The sequence below is a fragment of the Vicia villosa genome, unplaced genomic scaffold, assembly GCF_029867415.1.
Source record: "Vicia villosa cultivar HV-30 ecotype Madison, WI unplaced genomic scaffold, Vvil1.0 ctg.003055F_1_1, whole genome shotgun sequence".
Lineage (NCBI taxonomy): Eukaryota > Viridiplantae > Streptophyta > Magnoliopsida > Fabales > Fabaceae > Vicia > Vicia villosa.
Genome location: NW_026706101.1, coordinates 208,991 through 231,518, shown reverse-complemented (window position 1 = coordinate 231,518; position 22,528 = coordinate 208,991).

Genomic DNA, 22,528 nt, shown 5'->3' with positions numbered 1-22,528 from the left:
CTCTATCATCAGTCATTTATACTTCAGTATGATCATTTAATTTAAATTTCAAATTTTAGGGTTCTTCACGTAATTTAGTTAATTCAGTAGATGTAGTTAATATAAATTCATGTTAGTTACATGTCTGGATTCGTGAGGAAATTTAGAGCAAGATTGATGTTTACATCATGCCATTTAGTTGAGAAACCAGAGAGTTAGAATTTTGAAAATCCTTGAGCTCGAGGAAGAAGACGACCATGGTGGCGCGCGAAATTCAAATCTATATGCTAGGTTTATTTTATTTTGAATGGAATGCGTTTTATAAACGAATTCATCGTTTGCCCTAGTGGCCTCACATGCGCTCTTAGTCTCCTCATGCCTCAAGTCTGGGGTTCGAATCCCCCTCTCCCCTGACTTTTTGTTTCTTTTATTTTTCAATGATTTACCACTTGTTTGAATATATAATGAACTGGATGTGTGTCATAAACACCAAGCGCGCGTTGGCCCAGTGGTGTTATTTTGGGTAAGTGACTTAGAGGGCGTGAGTTCAATCCCTCTAGGTGACAAAACCTTATTTTTTATCACTCTTTTTCATTTAATTTCTTCACAACTTTAAACAATTATTTAACCTATCAAATTAATTCATCTTGATCTCATTTTTTACACACTTGTCATTTAATATATCTATTTTGTGAATAATCAAAAAAATCATAAAAATATTATTTATTTCATATATTTTTATTAGGTTTAAAATAGTATGTTTTAAGTTTTTTCTTAAATACTTTGAAAATATATATCTTCATTTTGTTTTAACCTAATTATTTTGTGAATAATCTTATGATAAAACCCTAATTATTTAGGTCTTAATTAGGTATAAGATTTCATCTTTGCCTTAATTAAGTTGACTTTTGTCAGTATTCAAAACTGTTTTCAGTCTCCGATTAAACAAATGATTAAGGTCTTCAAACAACAAAACCTTATATCATTTCAATCTCATTCAACAGTGAATCATTTTCTATGGGCCTCTAATAGAGTGTGAGTCTCAGCACCTTTTTCTTTTCTTAGTTTGTTTTCAAAAACTGTATTTACAAAATCTTCTTTCTGTTTTCAAAACATTCTTCTGGTATTTGAAGGGCATTATTCCCGGTGAAACTCTTCAGATACCTATGTGACCTTTGTCCATCTTCACTTCTTCTGTTTTCAAAACCTTTAACTGTTTATAATAAATATACAACTGTTATCAACAAAACAACAAAAATTGCTGGTAAGGCTTTGTACATACTTCTTCAAAGGCCTCCACTCCATCCAGGTTAGGCTTTACAAGCTTTCAATTTACAGTCTTTTATTTAAATTACTGTCAAATATAGAACTGTTTGTATATTTGTTTCGAACTACGTTTGAGTGTAAACCCTAGGACAGTTAAACTATATATATACATATATTATAGGAATATGGCATAGGATTGAGAATGTCTTCCCGGTGAAGGCTCTTTCCTAATTAGAGATCTGTAGTTCAAACCCCCAAGATGAATTATTCCCGGTGAAACATCTTGGTAAAAGCCTTAGAACCCAAAAACAGGACACATCCACCCAAAGAGGAATTATTCCCGGTGAAACCTCTTACCCATTTGCTTAGAGCCAAAATAAGTTCAAAACCACATATCTTTCTCTTGTGCTATAACAAGGACCCTCGATGACCCTCGATTAGCCTCCTCTTGGGCTTTGTACAAGGACCCACAGGCTTCTTAAAAGCATTTCTAGCTTCCTCTTGAGCTTGTATACAAGGACCCATCAGGTTTCTTATAAACATAGGAACAGGTCTTTAGTTACCTTTTAGCCTATCCTGGTGAGTTTCTTCCATTCTTTAAAACCAGACTTTAAACAAGCTAAGTTTGTCTCAATCTCATATTGAGTACATTTTTTGGAATGAGAGACATGGACAGTCTCTGTCACCCTTATCTTCATCAATCTTCCTTAGCAGAGTCTAGGATCCATATTTGCTTATCCTCAGCAAGAGTCAGCCTTAATCTTGGGCTTTAAACAAGAAGTCTCCACTAGATAATCTTTCTGCCATTTTTAATAAAAACCCTGGAAAGGGTTAGCCTCCATACATTCTTTCATTTTAACAAAAACCCCTGGAAAGGGTCAGCCTCCAAAATCACTCCTTCAAATCCAAAGATTTATTCCTTTAAGGGATAAATTCCCCAAAAGAATCAAAACCCCTGGAAAGGGTCAGCCTCCAAAAAACATGATAAAAATCAGTCTTTTAATAGTCAATTTCTCTAGATGAGTCAAAATCCCTGGAAAGGGTTAGCTTCCAAAAACATAAAAATAATAAATTAGTTTGTTAGAACCTCTAGCGGAATAAAACTTCCCCAATGAGTCTTTCATTTTTAGTAGCCACAACCTTGGGCTTTGTACAAGGCAGATAAACCATATTTTCCCTGTGTCAAAGATTCCTAATCTCTAGGATCTTTTCCCCATAGAGTCTTCCATACTCAGTTTCTTTAAAAGTCCGCCACAACCTTGGGCTTTGTACAAGGCAGAAAATAATATTCCCCCTAGCTAGAGTAGCCACAACCTTGGGCTTCATACAAGGCACAAATTAATAAACTTCCTCAGTTAAGAGTCAGCCACAACCTTGGGCTTTGTACAAGGCACCCAAAATAGAGTCATTCATAGTCTCAAAAACTCAGTTTCCTCAGCTGCTAGCCACAACCTTGGGCTTCATACAAGGCACACAAAAATAGAGTCTCCCTAAGTAGAGTCAGCCTCAATTCTGGGCTTTGTACAGAACACCAAATAAAATCCATCAAATAAACACTCTCCAATTAGAGTCAGCCTCAATTCTGGGCTTTGTACAAAACACAAAAACTCCTTAGTTTAAATTCTCCCCAGTAGAGTTATCTCTCCATAAGTCAATAAATCAATCAAAAGCCTTAAGCTTGGGCCTCATTCATGCCAGCTAAAAAATCAAATCTTTCAAACAATAGATAGACATAGCTCGTCTTCATAGGTAGATATTTCTCTTATCTCACCATAAACAAACAATCATTTCAAACAATCATCATTTCAAACAAATCATCATTTCAAACAAATCATCATTTCTCCTATTTAGGACACTGAAAGGCATGCTCTGGCAACACACCCACACTTGTACGACCCTTTCCCTAATTTGGTTGAGAATATTTCATTTTAGAGGCACGATGGCTGTCATACTTGATCAACCAAGTAGACTCCCCTCTTAATGAAACATCTTTTTTTTAGCTTTTCTGTCACTTTTAAAATGTTTGTGGTGGAATATTAGAAATACCTCTCTGTAAAGATGATTTCATGTCTCTTTATTGTAAACAGAGATTCAATTCAAAGCTTCAACCTTGAGCTTCAAGCAAGGCACCAAAAATCTTTTAATTTCCCTAGTTAGTTCCCCGAACTACATTAAGCTCTGACTTCCACTAGGGATATGTAGGCATGAGGTTCACAAGGAACCTCAGCGAGCTAATAAAATACCAAAAATAGTCAGTTTGTTTGTCTGTCTGTCTGTCTTTTTAAATCAATTCAATTCCTTCTCCTAACACAAAGGAGAAACTTTCCCAATCATTAGCAACAAACACAATCACAATGACACAGAGAAGGTTCCCGTAGAGTACTACGAATATGTAGGGTGCTTAAACTCTTCCCTATGTATAACTGACCCCCCGAACTCCAGAATTTCTAGTCTAGGTGAAATCCCCACACTTAGCAAACTCCTAGGGTTTAGTTGAGATCTTTTTTCCCCTTTCCTACTAGTAGGACAATAAGAAAGTTCGTGTGATATCGTAGGAAGAACAGAAATAAAATTCATCCCGCCACGGGCGCATTCTCCTTCCAAATTTCGCGTGAAGGGTCTAGCGTGTCGTCCTCCCAAGTGAAACGGGGAGGTAAAAAAAAATGACACCACAGAAAAATGGCGACTCTGCTGGGGATATAAGTGTTAAAAACCTTGGTTTTTCATCCAAACCAATGGTTGACCTCTTGCTGGTCCAGCCCCAATGAGGAATTAGGGATGCCAAATTCCCCCTCAAACAAGAGAGGTCCTGCCTAACCTCTGTGTCATTTCATGTGTTTGTTGCATATATATTTGTTTATTTTGTTTATTCTGTATCGAGAAAGGGCTTGATTCCCCCTTGTGGTGAGAAATCCTATACCCGGATTTGAGTGCAACATAAGATAGGATGGAGGATGTCTTCTCGGTGAAGGCCCTCTAATCTTGGTTTCCAAATCTACTCTTGGGATTTGCCTGGCTGGTTGTGATTAATTGCGCCAATGTATTCCGAGACTGATTTGTACCAGGAGGACCTAGAAACACATTAACCCAACTTAAAGCCTTTTTTAGGACGTAGAGCGGTGATTACGGAAGTAATTGTCACGCAGATACTACACTCAGAGAAAACTCTCTTATAGATACCAGTCAACGTATCTTTAAGGTTGAGCAAAAACTCTGAGACCCCTAGAACCCGTTCTACAGGTACAAAAATCCTTATCCTTAGTTTACCATTGGGGCGAGGTTTGCGTTGTGACTTCATGACCACTATACCCTTCTACGCCATGTTTGTTTAAAAACTCTTGTGTGTGCATTCATGTATTCATGCATCATTCATCATAATAATTAAAACAAAAAAAAAAGAGTCTTTATCGAGTCGCTTTTCAAGGAAACTAAATAACGAACGTTTTGAACTTCATAGAAAGAGAGAAACGGAGAAAGGAGTTAAGGATCTATACCATGGATTATGGAAGAAAGAGAGCTAGGAAATACACCTTCAAAATTCCTAAGGTTGAGGAATTGGAAAAGCTCGGAAAACTGGTGGTCAACCCCCAGGCTTTCAAGGAGAAGTATGGAAAACTTCTGCCTCTTCTCAGCACTAACATTGTGGATGGGATCCTTCCCACATTGGTACAGTTTTACGATCCAACGTATCACTGCTTTACCTTTCCAGACTATCAACTCATGCCTACGTTGGAGGAGTAATCTCGTCTGATTGGAATACCCGTGTATGCGCAAGATCCGTACTCCGGTTTCGAAAAGGATCCTGACGACATTATCATTGCTGCAACTACTCCTTTGAACGTAGTCGACATCAGAACTCATATGGTGAGTAGAGGAGGAATTCAAGGATTACCCTCCAAGTTCTTGTTAGATCAAGCTCGGTACTTCGTCAGCATCCAAGATATGAGCGCGTTTGAGGAAATCTTAGCATTGCTTATCTACGGGTTGTTTTTGTTTCCTAACATTAATGATTTCGTCGACATCAACGCAATTAAGATCTTTTTGATTGGAAATCCATTCCCAACCTTGCTTGCGGATGCTTATCACTCTGTGCATTCAAGAAACCTGCAGCAAGGAGGATTAATCACATGCTGCGTACCGTTGTTATACGAATGGTTCGTCTCACACCTGCCAAAGTCTAGCACTTTCTGGAACATGAGGAATGGCCTTTACTGGTCACAGAAAATCATGTCTCTCACTCATACAGACATTGATTGGTGTAGTCCTGACAACGACGAAACCAAGATCATCTTCAGTTGCGGAAGTTATCTCAACGTACCCCTTATTGGAACTAAGGGAGGAATCAGTTATAATCCAGCTTTAGCCCGTCGTCAATACGGCTATCCCATGAAAAATATTCCAAGTAGTATTCAATTGGAGGGTCTGTTCTTTAAGAACATCGACGATCATGGTAACATGCTGAAAAAGGAAATTGTCCAAGCCTGGCGTCTTGTTCACACAAAAGGGAGAAGATTGTTAGGAAAACATCTTTGCATCTCTTTGGATCCTTACCTTCAATGGGTACGCGTCAGAGCATTCAAGCTCAGGATGCCATATCAACATCAAGAACCTATTCCCCTAAGGGAACCAATTTACCTTTTCTCCACTGATGTTGAAAAACTGCAAACGGCATTAAACAAGGTATGCCAAGAAAGGAATGCTTGGAGGAACAAGTATCGAATCGTCAACACGGAAAACGTTGAGATTCAAAACATCCTAAGAAGGAAGGATGAGTTACATGAAGTACTCGATCGATAGGTGACACAATCGTCACTTTCTCATCATATCCCTCCTGCTTCCTGGATCATCGATCAGCTCACGTCAGAGAACGCTTAGCTCAAGAAACAGAAGAAAATGTTAGAACGTGAAGTCGGCTCTTCGTCAAAGTTTTAGAGTCCTTTCTCTCAGTTTCTCTGTATTTCCTTTTTCAAAGTGTGTAAAAAACGGCGTTTTCACTTAATTAATAAAAGTTTGATGTTTCATAACGTAATTATGGTGTTTCCTTGAAAAATAATAACTTAATTACATATCATGCATCGCTTTAGTCGTACGCACTGACACGAGAATTATCGCGGATCTAATAGTCACTTTCCTTTCTCCAGAAAGAGAGGAGGAGAAGGAGGTGAACAAAGACTTTCAAGGAAAAATAGTCAGTTTGTTTGTCTGTCTGTCTGTCTTTTTAAATCAATCCAATTCCTTCTCCTAACACAAAGGAGAAACTTTCCCAATCATTAGCAACAAACACAATCACAATGACACAAAGAAGGTTCCCGTAGAGTACTACGGATATGTAGGGTGCTTAAACTCTTCCCTATGTATAACCGACCCCCCGAACTCCAGAATTTCTAGTCTAGGTGAAATCCCCACACTTAGCAAAATCCTAGGGTTTAGTTGAGATCTTTTTTCCCCTTTCCTACTCGTAGGACAATAAGAAACTTCGTGTGATATCGTAGGAAGAACTGAAATAAAATTCATCCCGCCACGGGCACATTCTCCTTCCAAATTTCGCGTGAAGGGTCTAGCGTGCCGTCCTCCCAAGTGAAACGGGGAGGTAAAAAAAACGACACCACAATATGCTACAGGAACCGTAGTGATGTTGGCGAAAATCCCGCCTTTGACAGAGAGTAGAGTGCATTTGTACCAAATTTGCTCTTGAGAAATTGATGTCATAGATTCGGTATTGGCCAGGGCATCCATACACCATGTTTACAACATGCCCTCCATGATTGGGCAGCGGATTGCTTGCACATTTGGATTCAAATTTCTGAAAGAGAGGAGATTAGATCTAACCAACCTCTGAACTTCATATTTCAAAGCTATGCAATGCTCAAGATCATGGCCAGGTGCTCCTTGATGATAAGGGCGTGAGACCTCAGCTTTGTACCACCATGGGAGTTTCTCAGGTACTGGTGGTGGTGCTTTAGTTTGAACAAGACCTCTTTTAATCAAAGCAAAGTACAACTCTGTGTAGGTCATTGGAATCAGATCAAACTATGGAGCTCTTTGTACACGATTCTGATTGTTGTTAAACTGTTGAGCCTGTTGTCGAGGCTGCTGTTGTTGAAACTGCGGGGTAAATCCCGGATTCGGTGCTGTATTAACGGCTGGTGCGATAGCAGCTACCTGTTGTTGACGATTGACATTTCCTCTTGGCCTCCCTTGGATACCATGTCAACACTTTGTTCTTTCTTCTTTTGGAAACCACTTCCGAACTTTTTGGTTCTACTTGATGATCCACCTTCTTTAGTTAGATGTCCGGTTCGGACTCCTTCTTCTAGACGCATCCCCATGTTTACCATTTCGGTGAAATCACTTGGAGCACTAGCTATCATGCGTTCATAATAAAACGGGCCAAGAGTATTCAAGAAGATCTTTGTCATCTCTTTCTCTTTTAACAGTGAATTAATCTGAGCAGCAGTTTCTCTCCATCGTTGGGCATATTCTTTGAAAGCTTCGTGGTCTTTCTGAGCCATGGATCGGAGCTGATCTCTGTCTGGAGCCATATCCGAGTTGTATTTGTATTGTCGGACAAAGGCCTCACCTAGGTTGTTGAAAGTCCAAATATTGGTGCTATCCAATCATGTGTACCACTTCAGTGCGGCACCAGTTAAACTGTCTTGAAAGTAATGGATGAGCAACTGATGATTATCTGCATAAGTAGACATCTTTCTGGCATACATTACGAGATGGCTTTGTGGACAAGAACTACCTTTGTACTTCTCAAAGTCTGGGACCTTGAATTTAGCTGGTATTTGTACACTGGGAACCAAACATAGCTCCTGGGCATTCTTTCCAAACAAATCTTTCCCACGAATAGCTTTGACTTCCAGCTGAGTCTTGTTGAACTGTTCTTGGAGATCTTCCACGCGGTTACGCTGATTTGTGCTATCACCTTGATCATGATAAATCTCATTGTCTCCGTAAGGAACAGTGTGAACCATAGGAGTAGCAACCGTCATAGTGGGTTGAGAGAGTGCCATAGTGATTTGAGAGAAGGTTACCCCCTGATTTGGAGTGAACAGTGAACTTTGTGCAGCAGGCGCTTCAGTTGTGGATGTTTGAACCCCAGAGAAATTATGGCGGAAACCTGCACCAAAGCAGAAAGGCGTGCCCCAACCTTCTGGCATGGAGAAAGATGGAATGCTGAATGCAACTGTAGAAACTAGAGTAGTGGTCTCGGATATCACCGTTGCTTGACTGTTGGGTGGTGGCTGCTGATTCTGTGCGGCCATTAAGGAGTCAACCAGAGTAGTGAAACTTTCCAACTTTTCTTGAAGGGTGGTCACTGTACCACGGAGCTCAATATTCTCTTGTTCAGAGCTTTCCATCACTCTTCTTTTGCTTGAACGAGTATTGTATCTGTGATCTGATTGCGAGCGCGGTCGAGAAACTTTGAGGCGCGACAGCTTGACGATCTAATAGAGGAAAATCCAAAAGATGAGACTCTAGACAACAGAATCGATATGCAGAATGATGTATGCAAAAAGAAGTTTATGATTTTTCCAAACATTTTAAAGATTATTTCCTTGCAAACATTTGAACATGAACTATAATTTTATTGAAATAATGGGAAAATGTTACAACATTGGAGCGTAGCTCCTACAGAAGCAAATGATAAATAAAAGCTAAACAATCCTAAGCATCCTCATCGGATGAAGAACCAAATGCGTTATGCAGCTTGAGATTTGATCGGTCACCAATTTTACATATTTTCCATCAATTATTTGGTAAGAAATCGCTCATTCCCGTAATACCATGGTTTAGTTTTCTATCGTTTTATTTAATTTTCTAACATTTTGCAAATTAGTTCTTGTTTTAATTTTTCTATATAAGATGCTTTTAAGACGTTGTTTTGGTAGTGTTTATTGATTTCAGGAAAAAAAGAAAGTTTCTAAAAGAATTACAACAAGAGCAGAAGAAAACGCAGGCTGCCAGTGTCGTTTGACGCGGGCTGCCAGTTTGACGCGGGCTGCCAGTGTCGTTTGACGCGGGCGTGTCATGTAAACAGCAAGAGAAGGGCGTGGGCAGAAGCTGACACGGGCAGCCCGTGTCATTTGACACGGCCGTGTCAGCGTGAATGTGTAGAAATGCTGAATTTTTGCTATTTGCTCAATTTGGACTCATTAAGGGCAATTTTGTCATTCTGCACGAGATGGAAACACAATATCACTACTTAAACCTATTTTTCAAGAAAAGGAGGCATCTTGGAGAATTGAATTTTTATTTTTAACGTACAATTTGGGAGAAGAGCAGATACATGCAATTGTTGGGAAAACGGAGATCTCTCAACCGCGGAAGCTATTGAAGATCAAAGTCATCCTAATTCTATTGTAATGAATTTCTCTTTCACTATGTTTGTTTTTAATTTCATGAACATGAGAGGCTAAACCCCCCAATGCTAGGGGGGTGTCCCTGATTTCCTATTGTAATGATAATTTGCTTATTTTATTAGTAATTTCATAACTTTTTCACTATCATCTTTTTATATAGTGTTCTTAATGCAAACCATTATTGGAAAATAAGGTTTTGATTTATGGTTAACGTTAGGTCGGAAAAACCAAGGTTAATGCTTTTATATAAAAATATAAATCCGTATCATCAAGGAATTGAGATATAGGTTTGTAACCGTAACTCTTCTGCTAAAACAAAGAGATTAGTATTCTTATTATACAACGAAGGAATTTGGGTATAAAGGGAATATTAAATGATTTTCTCTAAAGGAATTTTGGAAAGTCACACTCATACTTTGGTGATGATATGAATTAGTATTGATCTGATTAATTTTAAGCGTATTGTTGTTATAAGGAATTTCATACACAATCCCCTAGCATTACTTTACTATTGGTCTAATACAAGTTTATTTAGTTGTTAATTTTTAATTCATATTTTATAATTTTGCAAACAACATTGAAACAAACCAAGGAGTTTTTGTTCAATTGAATTTGTTAAAACACTTAAGTTTCTGCGCAGTCCTCAAGAGATCGACACTGGGGATAACCCCAATTATTACTACATCGAGAAAATAGTACACTTGCTATAATTTTCCGATCAAGTTTTTGGCGCCGTTGCCGGGGATTGCCAAAATATAAGTGATTAATAAGTCAATTGAAATTTTGTTGCTCTGCAACTAAAATTTTAATTTTCAGCAATTTTTATTTTTTTTCTCTCAACTAATCATTGTCTAATCTTGTATGCGAGGTAAGGCCTCAGCAAAATTTTGTTTTTTTTACGCAGAACCAGAAAGATCATTGCGAGCACGACTTCGAGAAGCTAAGCAAAAAAAAGACTGACATCAAAAGAAGAATCAACCATAGTTTCAGAATCGGAAAACGAAGAAACACTATCGAGCCCATCCAAGTAGTCAGATTCAGAATCTGAAACTATGGCAGAGGATCCACCACCTCCTCCAGAAAGACTTTTAGGTGATTATGGAAGGGCGAACGCACCACTTGGCTGAATGACAATCGTAAATCAACCGGTCAATGTGGCACACTTCCAACTACATCCCTCTACTATTCGCCAGTTGGAAAGCAAGCCCTTTTCAGTAAGAATCAATGAAGATGCAAATAAGCATCTACAGAGATTCCTCACCACAACAACATCATTGAAGATCGAAGGCCATTCTGAAGAAGCCAAGAGACTTGTGATGTTTCCTTTCACTTTATCCGAAGATGCGGAAGAATGGTTTTACTCACTTCCAGCTGGGAGTATCACGACATGGCAAGAGATGGAAAATGCTTTCCTTAATGAGTATTTCCCTGCTTCAGTTTTCATTCGCAAAAGATATGACATTATCAATTTCAAACAGAAAGAAGGGGAATCACTTGGAGATGCATATAAAAGGTTTAAGAGGTGTTTGGTTGCATGTCCTACTCATAACATGGACCCAACCGAGCAAATGCAGACTTTTGTGAATGGTTTACGAGTCAAGACAAAACAACTCATAGACATTGCTGCCGGTGGCTCAACCAATTTCTCAACAGCCACTGGTATCAAAAGGATAATAGAAGCAATTGCCGCTGATGAGCATATTGAGTTGTATGATCGCACAATGAACCAACCAGAAGGAAAAATTGATTTAAAGCTTGCAGATCAGGTTGTTAAAATGGAAGATCAGATTGCGGCTGAGGTAGAAAGAAGACTAAAGAAGATGAATATTGGAGAACAGAAAGTAGCACAGGTTGAGCCAATCACATCAGTTATGTGTGAAATATGTGGTGGACCGCATTTTGCTATGCATTGTGTGGCAACGCAGGAACAAGTTGAACAGATTCATAAGTTGAGGCAGAATAATCCATACGCTAACACATATAATCCAGGATGGAAAAATCATCCTAATTTCGCATGGAAAAACCAACAAGGAAATATTCAAAAGCAGGGACCCAACCAATATCAATCTCAAGCTCAGCCACATCAATATATACCTCCACAACAACCACCATACCAGCAACAATTCCAACACCATCCACAATAGTTCCAAACTCAAGGTCAACAACAATTTCAACAACAGGTACCGAAGAAAGAAGATTGGGAGATCGCTATTGAAAAAATGGCAGCTCAAAACTCTCAATTCCAGGAAGAAACTAGGAGCAATCTAAGGAACACCAGCGCTTCAATCAAGAATCTGGAAATTCAAATGAGTCAGATAGCACAACATCTCACTCTACAGGCACAAGGTACCCTTCCGAGCTCAATTGTGAAAAATCCTAAAAACTAAGAGAAGATTAATGCTGTTACTGCAAGGAGTAAGAAAGTGGCAGAACCAGAAAAAGAAAAAGAGGAAATAGATGATCCCTTGGTGATTGAGGTAGATTTGGAGATAAGAGAGAATGTGAAAGAGCCCGAAATTGTGGTACCACCGGTTAAGCAACTTGAAGAGAAAAATAAGAAAGGTGCTAAACCGGCAATCAAGCTTCCTTTTCCTTCTAGAGTGACAAAGAAGAATTCAACAGAAAAGGATTTTGAGAAGTTTGCAGCCTAGTTTAAAAAATTAGAGGTTAATCTACCTTTCTTTGAAGCACTTGAGCAAATGCCTTTGTACAAGAAGTTTATGAAGGAGGTTATCGGTAAAAAGAGGCCAATGGGGGGAGAACCATAAATTGCAACAGAAAAGTGAAGTATAGACTCTCCAGCAAGGAAGATCCCCATCAAGAAGAAAGACCCTGGAGCGGCGGCGATACCATGCACTATCAAGAACAGAATGTTTAAAAAGGTACTCATTGATTCGGGTTCTAGTGTGAGTTTAATGCCATTATCTATCTTTAAAAAGCTTGAATTGGGAAAGATAAGTGAAAGTGAGACAAAGTTGAAGTTCGCTGATCACACCATCAAGAAATCATATGGGATAGCTGAAGACATACTTGTGGAGATTGGCAAGTTTGTATTCCCTGTTGACTTCCACATCATGGACATTCCTGAAGATGAAGAAACTCCTATCCTTCTTGGGAGACCATTTTTGTTGACAAGTCGTTGCAACTTTGACATTGAGAAAGGGACTCTGACGGTGAAAGCCTTTAATGAAGAATTAACCTTAAAGATGCTAGAAGTCAAGAAACAAAGTGAAGGTGTACATGATCAAGCTTCTGTTGGTATGATCGAAAGTGAGGGAGAATACAAAAGTCCTAAACATCTCCAAGAAAAAGTTTCAAGCATAGCTTCTCAAGTGGAACTAGCTCATGTTTCTATCAAAAGTCCTAAGGTCGCTATAGAAGTTAAGAAGAAAAAGAAAGAAGAAAATCAAAGTGAGAAGATGAAAGTGGATAGTAACTTGAAGAGAAAAGCAACCAGGGTTGGAGAAGTGACAAGCAACCAGATTTGGAGGAGGAAGTACCCTCCTTAATAAAGGGTAATGAACCGTCGAGCCATGCGACGTTAAACGAAGCGCTTCGTGGGAGGCAACCCACGGTTTTAATAATGCGGTTTACTTTTTGTTTTGTTTTTCAGAAAATAAAGAAAAGTGGGTCTCTCTGGTGAAAGCTAGGAAGCGGAAGCTAGAGTCGCAGTACCCTCTGTGAGTTCACCCTCGCTATCTCGAATTGAAACATTGAGGTCAATGTTTCGTTCAAGTGTGGGGGGGTTTTATTGCGTTATGTTTTTTTAATTTTGAGTAGTTGTTTTTCCTAGTATTTCTATGCTATTATGTTTACCAAGTGTTACAAATTGATGAGATTTACCGGATGGTTGATGGAGTGGTAGTAAAAGGATGAAAGATCCAACCCAAACTTGCATCCCAGGCATCCCTGGAAGTTGATTCAACCAAAAATTATGGTGGGACGCAACTTAACAACACCGGACTAAGATTGAAAGTTGGCATCCATGAACCGAAAAAGAAGCAACATTACACAAGAAGTATTGTGGATCCTGTAAGCTATGCCTAACATTGTGAGAGCACAGAAAGCCACAAATATATCATCATGAGAGAATAGTCAGGTATGACTTTACCGCTTTGAATTTGCGTACGTTCTGCTCATATGACACTACATGATGACACACACTGAGGCACGTTGTTTGTTTTAACCTTGAGCCTTTCTAGCCACCCGTCAATATGTTTATCCTTTTTAACCCCCTTTGAGCCTTTAACCCCTTGTTTGTGTTTAAACCGCATATGCTACCCCTTGGCCAAAAAGAAAAAAAAATATTTCCCTTTTCCCCGTGCTCGGCATAAACGTTGTGGATGTAGAAATTGTGCAAAGTTCTAAGTTTGGGGTGGCGAACCTGATACGAAAAGGGCAAGTGAAAAAAAATAAAAAATAGGAGACTCTTGAATGCTCCGGAAAAAAAAAATAAGAAGAAAAATATAGATCTCATAAAAACACACTTGTCCCGGCTAAACGACTTGGTTACATTTGAAACACTCGAATAATTGAGTGAAAATAAAGAGTCAATGTTAAACCCCACCGTATTAAAATAAGCACAATGACAAGAAAGACAACATGAGTGTCGAGCACTCAAAACCGTTGTGTATACGTTTCTTTGTTTATCCCACCTGTCCTAAGCCCCGTTACAACCCAAAAGACCTCAAAAAGTGTGTGCGAAATGTTTGTGTATGAAAGTAGAATTTATTCAAATTTAAAAGTTGGTTTTGCATATTATGACTTGTGAGTGAATTGGTATTCTTAACCCAGAGAGAATTGGTGAGATGTGTGAAAAAGCTTGCAGGTGAAGGAGTACTTTAATATGGAAGTGAAGCGGGCGATTCGGGTTGTGTATCTGACAAGATTGACCAGAATGGTGGAAGTTGAGTTTCGAAAAGCACGGTTGTATTGTGGTAACCTAAATTCAGGGGTGACCTCAGTTTTGTCTTTTCATGCATTGCGTGAGGACAAGCAATGAGATAAGTTTGGGGTTGTGATCGGTCACCAATTTTACATATTTTCCATCAATTATTTGGTAAGAAATCGCTCATTCCGATAATACCATGGTTTAGTTTTCTATCGTTTTATTTAATTTTCTAACATTTTGCAAATTAGTTCTTGTTTTAATTTTTCTATATAAGATGCTTTTGAGACGTTGTTTTGGTAGTGTTTATTGATTTCAGGAAAAAAAGAAAGTTTCTAAAAGAATTAGAACAAGAGCAGAAGAAAACGCGGGCTGCCACTGTCGTTTGACGCGGGCTGCCAGTTTGACGCGGGCTGCCAGTGTCGTTTGACGCGGGCGTGTCATGTAAACAGCAAGAGAAGGGCGTGGGCAGAAGCTGACACGGGCAGCCCGTGTCATTTGACACGGCCGTGTCAGCGTGAATGTGTAGAAATGCTGAATTTTTGCTGTTTGCTCAATTTGGACTCATTAAGGGCAATTTTGTCATTCTGCACGAGATGGAAACAAAATATCACTACTTAAACCTATTTTTCAAGAAAAGGAGGCATCTTGGAGAATTGAATTTTTATTTTTAACGTACAATTTGGGAGAAGAGCAGATACATGCAATTGTTGGGAAAACGGAGATCTCTCAACCGCGGAAGCTATTGAAGATCAAAGTCATCCTAATTCTATTGTAATGAATTTCTCTTTCACTATGTTTGTTTTTAATTTCATGAACATGAGAGGCTAAACCCCCCAATGCTAGGGGGTGTCCCTGATTTCCTATTGTAATGACAATTTGCTTATTTTATTAGTAATTTCACAACTTTTTCACTATCATCTTTTTATATAGTGTTCTTAATGCAAACCATTATTGGAAAATAAGGTTTTGATTTATGGTTAACGTTAGGTCGGAAAAACCAAGGTTAATGCTTTTATATAAAAATATAAATCCGTATCATCAAGGAATTGAGATATAGGTTTGTAACCGTAACTCTTCTGCTAAAACAAAGAGATTAGTATTCTTATTATACAACGAAGGAATTTGGGTATAAAGGGAATATTAAATGATTTTCTCTAAAGGAATTTTGGAAAGTCACACTCATACTTTGGTGATGACATGAATTAGTATTGATCTGATTAATTTTAAGCGTATTGTTGTTATAAGGAATTTCATACACAACCCCTAGCATTACTTTACTATTTGTCTAATACAAGTTTATTTAGTTGTTAATTTTTAATTCATATTTTATAATTTTGCAAACAACATTGAAACAAACCAAGGAGTTTTTGTTCAATTGAATTTGTTAAAACACTTAAGTTTCTGCGCAGTCCTCAAGAGATCGACACTGGGGATAACCCCAATTATTACTACATCGAGAAAATAGTACACTTGCTATAATTTTCCGATCAAGCTTCATGATTTCTTTCCCATAGTAAGATTTCAACTCGGCCTTTTCGGTCTTTAGCTTGTCAACAACATTCTTCCAGTCGTCAGGCATCGGAGCGTTGCTTGTTGATCCTTCAAGCTTTTTCTTGCTTTCTTTGATGTACCTCCTGATTGCAGCGTCTTTTCGAAGAATTTTTTCATCTTTGCTCATGAGCCATCCATCTTGATAATAGAGAGTTTCTTCGTGCTCTTTCACCCGTTTCTTCAACCTTCTGTTTTCCACATTAGTCTTACGAAACTTTTCTTCCCAAGCGTATTTTTCTAACCTCATCTTGGCTAGAGTCTCTTGGTATTCTTCCGTAGTGTCGCTGGGAATGTTGGGTAGTTGAGATACCACAGGGAACATGGGTTTTCATAATCATAAGGCATTTGAAACTCCCTTGCTCTTTTCTTTACCCAATAGGTGTAGGCGTCCATGGCAATGCAATTCCTTACCCCACCTTTTTCTTTCCTTCGGATGTCATACCAAGCTCTTAACATTCTTGTCTTCAACCTTTGAGGATCCTCCCCTTCTCGGTAAAAGTAGTATTCCACTGCGAGACCAATGGGTTTAGCTGAATTTGCATACCCGAGTTGTCGTCGGGCTAGGACCGGATTGTAGTTAATTCCTCCTTGTGTACCAATGAGGGGTACGTTGGCGAACTCTCCACAAATATCAATGGTTTCTGTACCACAACGAGCCAAGGTATACCAATGAATATCATTATTAGTAAGAGACATAAGTCTTTGAGGCCAACGCAAACCTTCTCGGTTTTCCGTGAAAGTAGGAGACTTAGGTAAGTGTGAAACAATCCATTTGAACAACAGAGGTGCACAACATACAATGATGTAAGTATAAGAGTGCGCCTAAGAGGGGGGGGGGGTGAATTAGGTTTTCAAAAATTTAATCGGTTTTATGAGAATACTTCTAATAATTTTTGGTTAAGTGTTTGAAGGTTTTTGTAAGGTTCTTTTCTTTTCTTTGGTAATGGTGATGAAAGCGATAAATTGCGGAAAAGTAAAGAACGCAACGATATATACTGGTTCCCCTCACAATCCGAGAGTACTCCAGTCCCCTTTCAAACACGAAAGAGATTTCACTATAGTTAGAATTATTGTACAAGCCTATGCCTACTATCTAACCTATAGGGTGATCAAAGGTTCTTAACACCTTTAAGATCAATCAACACTAATGTGAATGAAGAACAATCCTCTTCAAACACACCACTTACTTCCAACAATCCTGGATAGTAAGGAGATAATTTTCTTTGAATTTTTACAAGAGATTTAGATGAAGTTTGTATAGCACTATCAATCTTGGATTGATCTTCTTCTTCAAATAAACAATTCTCAAGATGAATATAAGTGTTCACAATGTATGCATGAAACTTTGAATGGATTTCTCAATGAAAATGTGTATAGAAAGTTTCACTTGAAAAATAAGATTTGATGAACACTTGGAAATATTGAAAGATGAAGAATGTATGGTTTATGAATTGTTAATGAAGAAGGTGATTTTTGAATATGAAAGATGTGTAATATATAGTGTGTAAAACACCTCTTCAAAAGGTTATTTTTCCATGAAGCAATGCAATGTTTAAAAGGTATAAAGACAATTTCGTTTGAGTGTAAAATGCAATGGAAAAACACACTGGTTCAGTAGGAACCGGTTCCTGTATAGGACAACCCGGTTCCTGCTGAACGTTACAGCAGAAATATTCAAATTTTGAACTGAGGAACCGGTTCCTGCCTAGGGACAACCCGGTTCCCCATAGTAAAACACAGAGAGGTGAAAATATAGAATGCTGGGAACCGGTTCCCCTGTAGGGACAACCCGGTTCCTAAAACCTTTACTTTGAAATTTATCTTTGAAAAAGGTTTTGAAAGAACTCTTTGATATATGAGACTTGTTCATGATTATGATATGCATGAGAGTATATTTTGTGAACAATTATATGTCAAAGTGAGTATTGTTTATACCTTTGCCATTTATTGCTTGATTCTTGAATCTTTATTATTTCTTCAAGACTTTGAAATTGTGTGTTCTTTGCTTAAGACTTGAGATTCTTTTTGCACATCCTTTATGAAAGCTTGATGTCCATATTGTCTTCATCAAAACAAACTATGCTTGAGATGCTTTGCAATTACATTCTCCCCCTTTTTGATGATGACAACCAAGACTTGAAAACGTTTTTGAAGAGAGTTGTTTTGTGCTTTTGAAAAAGTGTTTGAATCAATGCAAGGCTCCCCCTATGTTAGAGACTCCCCCTAAATCCATGATTCCTTGATTTATGGTGATGAGTTTTATTTGATAATTTTAACAATGGCCTGCATTTTCTTTGAAACAAAACAACAACAATACATGCATATCCTTCTCCCCCTTTGTTATTATCAAAAAGGATGGGGAAAAAGAGAAAAAATATATGAAATATAACACAATGTAAAATACCAAAAAGTTAACACACAAATGAAATACTACAAACGATACGAAACGTAGTTTTTTACGGTTACAACATAAAACAGAAATAGTCCTAAACATCACAAACATGAATGGAACATTGTCTAGAGCATAAATAAAAACTTAATAATAAAAAGAAAACATGACATAGAATTTAAAGGAAATAAATTAGTCACTTTCATCCATGTGTTCTTCATCATCATCATCATCTTGTTCATCTTCTTCTTCGCTTCCTTCCTCTCCCTCATAATGAGCCAAGATACGCTTTTGAGTCCGTTGAATTTCCCGCATTTGTATTCTCATAAGGTTATGCTCATAGTCATTCTCCCTCTTGTTGTTATCAATAGATGTTTGAATAGAACAAAGCTTGGCAAACATCATATCCATTGTGTATCCACCTTCGGGAGGTTAAGGAACTTGTGGAACGGTTGGCTCAAAATCAACTTTGTAAACGAATCTACCTTCACGATCCGTAACTATTCCTGTATTTTTAAGAGCGGTAGCGGTGGTGATAGCACACTCTTGTTCATCCATATTTTTCTTTGGTTCCCGTTGGAGGAGAACACCAGCATTCCGAACAATATGAGAGATGGCCCTTGCATAAGGTAAGCCTCCTTTAAGGGAAGCCATAAGCTGCATGTGGTGCATAATTGAAAGCGCCCAATTGACTTCAATACCACGCCTTAGAGCAAGCAACACCATCAACTCGAACTCATTGACCCTGGAATGGTTAGAATTCTTTGGAAATAAAACATAAGCAATGATAAGATGGAGCATCCTATCACTCACCGATAAGCTTGAACTGAACATGTTAAACTTGATAGCAAGCTGTTGGCGAACTGACTCGCGTTGAGTTGGTCGGCACATATCCACAAAAACATCAATCTTACTATACGGTTGCCAATCCTCCGGTATGTTACCTTGAAGGAGCACTAAGCCTTGAGATGGAATTCCTAACACTCTTCCAAATTCCTCAACATCTAAGCATATATCCTTATTTGAAACTTTTGACAATAATGTGAAATCATCAAATTCATCGGTTACTATCCTAAGATTGTGGTAAAACTCTCTAACCAAATCCGGATAATAGTCACCATGGTCAAGCACAAAATTAGCGACCCCTGCATTAGCTAGTCTACCCGGAAAATTGAAGCTGTGATTAGGGAAATCGGGTAGTTTACCGTATTTTGCCGCAAGGAGTTTTCGACTCCGGATGTTGAATGTGAGTCTCCGACTCTTGACCGTTGGTTGAATCTCTTGAGGATCTTCACTTGTCTCTCCCATTTTGTTCTTTCCCTTTGCACTTCTTGAAACTTTGGGTGCCATTGTTGAAAGGAGTTGAAAGTTAGGGTTTAAGTTGAGGTTTTAGGATTTGGTAAGTGGAGAAGGATTTGAGTGAATTGTGTGAAAAAGTGGAGGATTATATAGTGTTTTGAGGTAGTGGGTATTTAATTTTGATAGTTATGGTAAGATAGTGGAGCTTTGAATTGGGTTGACAATGGAGGTGGAAGGTTGAAGAAGATGAAGATGAATGTTGAATGAGAGTAAATGTGAGTGAATGAGTGTAAATGTGTGGTGTGAAGTGATATAATGTGTATTAAATAAAAATAAGATATAAAAGAAAAAATATTCAAACCAATACTAGCCACACAATCAATTTCGTAACAGCTAAAAGATAAGCAAAATACTGGAAAAAGTACGTGGGAACCGGTTCGTCCCTACATGGGAACCGGTTCCTGAGACACAAAGAAAACACGCCTCTGGAAATTAGTATGGGGAACCGGTTCGTCCCTACATGGGAACCGGTTCCTGGACTGAAAATTTCCAAAATCTTTTATTTTATGAAATATAAAGCATACATATCATACATATTTACCAAGACATAATGAATGAACATTTATAAGGTACTTTTTAACTTAAAAATTTTAGAAACGTGTACCTTTGATGTTTGAGAATGACGAATAAATTTTAAACATCACCTTCGTCTAGAATTCCAAGCTCTCGTCGAATTTTGTAAAACGATTCTTTTGGGAGAGGCTTGGTGAAGATATCCGCAAGTTGATTATGAGTATCTACAAAAATGACTTCAACATCTCCTATAAGCACATGATCGCGAAGAAAATGATGTCGAATGTCTATGTGTTTGGTTCTTGAATGCATGACCGGATTCTTTGTAATATTTATAGCACTTGTATTGTCGCATCGAAGAGGAATACATCCAAGATCAAGTCCGTAGTCACGAAGTTGTTGCTTAAGCCAAAGAATTTGTGCACAACAACTACCCGCTGCTATGTATTCTGCTTCGGCCGTACTAAGAGCAACACATGCTTGCTTTTTACAAGCCCATGATACTAATGCATTTCCAAGAATGTGACAAGTACCACTTGTGCTTTTACGATCAGTTTTACATCCTGCATAATCCGCGTCAGAATAACCAATTAAATTGCAAACACTACCTTTAGGATACCATAAGCCAACGTTGGTTGTTCCTTTGAGATACTTCATGATCCTTTTAACTGCCATAAGATGTGATTCCTTTGGATTTGCTTGGAAGCGAGCACAAAGACAAACACTAAACATTATGTCAGGACGGCTTGCCGTCAAATACAATAAAGAACCAATCATACCTCGATACTTGGTAATATCAATTGGAGTACCGGATTCATCTTGATCAACATATGTACCGGAGCCCATTGGAGTATTTATTGCTTTACAATTGTCCATATCAAACTTCTTTAATAGTTCTTTACAATATTTGGATTGATTGATAAAGATTCCATCTTTGAGTTGCTTAATTTGTAGTCCAAGAAAGTAATTCATCTTTCCCATCATAGACATCTCGAATTCTCCTTGCATCATCAATGAGAATTCCTCACACATTTCTTTGTTGGTCGATCCAAAAATGATATCATCAACATAGACTTGAACCAATAAAGTGTTACTCTTGATTTTCTTAATGAACAAAGTTTTATCAACCTTACCCTTTTCGAAACCCTTTTCACACAAAAAATTGCTAAGTCTATCATACCATGCTCTAGGTGCTTGCTTTAATCCATAAAGAGCCTTTCTCAACTTAAAGACATGTGAAGGATTTTTGAAGTCTTCAAATCCCGGGGGTTGTTTGACATAGACTTCTTCATTGATGTAGCCATTTAAGAATGCGCTCTTGACGTCCATTTGATAAAGCTGAAAATTTAATGAACATGCATAAGCAAGTAAAAGACGGATAGCTTCTAACCTTGCAACCGGAGCAAATGTTTCTTCAAAGTCGATTCCTTCTTCTTGATTGTAACCTTGGGCCACCAATCTTGCTTTGTTTCGAACAATTATACCATTCTCATCAAGTTTGTTCTTAAACACCCATCGAGTACCTATGATATGTTTATTACTTGGTCTAGGAACAAGTTCCCAAACTTGATTTCTTTCGAATTGATTTAATTCTTCTTGCATTGCATTTATCCATTGATCGTCTCCTAAGGCTTCATCAACTTTTGAAGGTTCAATTTGAGAAACAAAAGCCATGTGTAAGCAAGCATCTTTGAGATTTAATCTTGTTGCAACTCCTTGACTAATATCACCAATAACTTTATCAATAGGATGATCTCTATGAGTTCTCCATTCTTTTGGTAGATCATTGGTGTTTGATTCTTGTTGTACACTTTCTTGTTGAACACTTTCTTGTTGTACTTCCGGTGCCTTCTCAATTATATCATTTGAAAGTTCTTCCGGTGCCTTCACAATTGTATCATTTGAAGGTTCTTCCGGGGGTAAATCTAAAGGATCATCATCATCACAAACAACTTCTTCCTCTTTGGAAGTGTTAGTCTCATCAAAAGATACATGCATGGATTCTTCAATAGTTAAAGTTCTTTTATTATAAATTCTATATGCTTTACTAGAAAGAGAATAACCAAGAAATATACCTTCATCGGATTTCTCATCAAACTTACCAAGATTGTCTTTGTCATTGTTAAGAACAAAGCACTTGCATCCAAAAATGTGAAAATGAGCAATGTTTGGCTTTCTTCCTTTGAAGAGTTCATATGGAGTCTTCTTTAA